The following is a 2888-nucleotide window of genomic DNA, read 5'->3' on the forward strand; positions in this document are numbered from 1 at the left end:
CTCTACTACACCATCCACTATAGCACTACCACCCACTACTCGTGTCCTACCACCCTCTGGTACCTCACTTGTTATATCCTCATTGGAAAGTTCTACGCCCCATATATGGATTAAGAATGAGAGATAATAAATTGAAGTATTTCTTTATATATTAACTTTACATATTTATATACTTTTAATGTTTTATTATTGTATACAGGTTGGTACTGTCTCATAGGTGCTTTGCCAGGGTCACTAGCTAAGACTTTCAAGAAAGAATAAAGTACGATGGTTATGCTTGGAGGTTTGTGCCCAAGGAGACCAAGGACATATACGTCATAGAGTTTAAGGTAATAATTACTATATTATTATAAATCTATAATAATATTTAAATGAAACAAACATGTTTCCGTTAATATTTTATCACTATCTTGAATTAAATAAACTATTATTTAGTAAGAGATTGACCCGTTTTATGAGAAATATGTCTATATTTTAGGCAAAAAGTTGCCGAAATTTATTAAAAATTGGTTAATGTTAATATTTTTCTTTATTTTCAAATAGAATTTTTTTTCAATTGAGACCCTAAGTACGAGGAGGGTCTCCATGGGGGCAAGCAGCCGAGAGATACAAAGATATAATCTTCGGCTGAAAGAGGAGCGAAAAGAGCCCTCGGTGTGTGCCAGAGGATACCTGGACCCACTAGACAGAATAATGGACAAAGCCTAAGGTGAAGGTAGCGTCGAAGATCCACAACAAGAATAGGCTCAATGAGGTTGTCGAACCTGGTACATATGACGTCCCACTTAATAGATTACTATTCACTAAAACTTTAATCATTTCACCGAGGTTTATTGAGATATTAATCCATAATTTGGTGTTCAACCTATTGTATTAACTATTCAAATAGTATGAATACTAAAATAATATCGAATCATCAATGATTATTTCATGCCATTCTATGATAATTAAAGGACTTATCTTCATTTCTACATAACACTTCACATGTTTTGTTTATCAAAAATATGTACACGAGTACAAGAAGAAAAACAATACTAAAAGACTGCATACCGACCTTACCTCTATTAGGCTGCTATACAAGAACTTCAAAATTCTAACTCGATGGAACCTCTAGTATACTTTTCCTAAGAGAAAATATTTTTAAAGGAATGAGCTTACATACTCAAACAAGAAAATAATACATAAATCACAAGTACTAATAGGTATTTTAAAGATAAATAAACCAATGTCTCATCCAAACACGTAATAAAGAATTTATATTTATTTTCTTCTTTTACCTCATAGGCTATTAATGATTATTACCACATAGGCTAGGTACCACACAGGCTACTCATATTTAATTTAAGCGCCACACATGCTAATTTATTCTTTTAAGTGCCACATAGGCTAAACTTTTTTCATTTGCTAAGTCAAATTACATTAAGTAATATTTCCTCGTTAATTCACCTACAATCAGACATGAACTCAACAATATAACAACTAGTATTAACATCCACCAATATTAATAAACATATCACAAATGTACTCCCATTCTTAAGCAACAGTTTATCAATATCTCATCATAATAAAGAATTACATGATCTTATAATCATTTCATCAAGATATCCATTGAAAGAGTTTCATTGATTCACATTTTGGTCCTTAAAATATAAATTCATATTATTTAGCCATTCACATGTATTATGTAACCATTAGTCATTTACTTATCTCTTTCTTCAAGCTATTAAGTCATGGATGATCCCGACTTATTTCTAGTGTTGTCTTCAGCACCTCGAGGACCTATTTTAGCATACTCAACCAATCAATAATGATAAGATAAAATTCTTATCTTTTTACATATGTGTGCTCTAGTAAACTATCTTGACCTTGAAAGACTCTTACTATAATAAATTTTGCTCCATATAATATGGCTCAAAATATGCACTACATGATTTATGGTGAATTTTACAAATTTGCCCTAGTTCTACACAAGTATATGTTGAATAGAGCTCAAATTTTTAACCATATCCCAAATCTTTTATGTTGCCTAGTTTTGCTTTAAGATTGGATGTCCAACCAGTTAGACTTCAGGTTCTGATGTCGGTCACTACGCCATTAAATGACGCCTTAGAGACCGATATTGTATTTCCGTCGTGTCCGGTGTCAATTGAGGATCGGGATTTAGTTGCTAATTTAATTCTATTGGACGTAATGGATTTTGACGTAATTTTAGGATGGATTGGTTGGCTATGCATTATGCCATGTTGGACTACTAAGAAAAGCAAGTAACTTTTCGAATCCCGGGGGACTCAGTGTTTTATTTTAAAGGGGAGGAAGTATTTTCGAAAGAGCTACTGGAATAGAAAAAGGTAGCGTTGAGGACTTTCAAGTGGTCTACGAGTTTTCAGATGTATTTCTGAAAAGCTACTGGATTACCACTTAATAAAGAGATAGAGTTATGCATCAACGTGGTATCGGGTACGACACCTATTTCTTTGCCACCCTATCAAATGGCACCAGTCGAGTTAAAGGAGCAGTTGCAGGACCTCTTGGATAAAGCTTTTACCAGACCCAGTATGTCTCCGTAGGGTGCTCATGTTCTATTCATGAAGAAGAGGGATGGTGCCTTGCGCCTCTGTATTGATTACCGGCAGTCATCTTGGACTTAACTTCCCTTGCTTACTAAACATAATAATGCCCTTCCAAGGTGAAACCTTCAAGAATACTTAATCTCCAACCTGATATTCCATTTCTTGTCTATGTTTATCAACATAATATTTTTGCCTCTCATTGGCCTTTGATACACTGAGAAGGTGGATTGAATTAGTAAAGTAGAAAGAATGGTAAATTAGAAACTTTAGGCAAAAAAGAGAGAGGAAGAAGAAAATAATAAACACAAGATATATAGT

This window comes from Ricinus communis, chromosome 1 (assembly GCF_019578655.1).
Source record: "Ricinus communis isolate WT05 ecotype wild-type chromosome 1, ASM1957865v1, whole genome shotgun sequence".
NCBI lineage: Eukaryota > Viridiplantae > Streptophyta > Magnoliopsida > Malpighiales > Euphorbiaceae > Ricinus > Ricinus communis.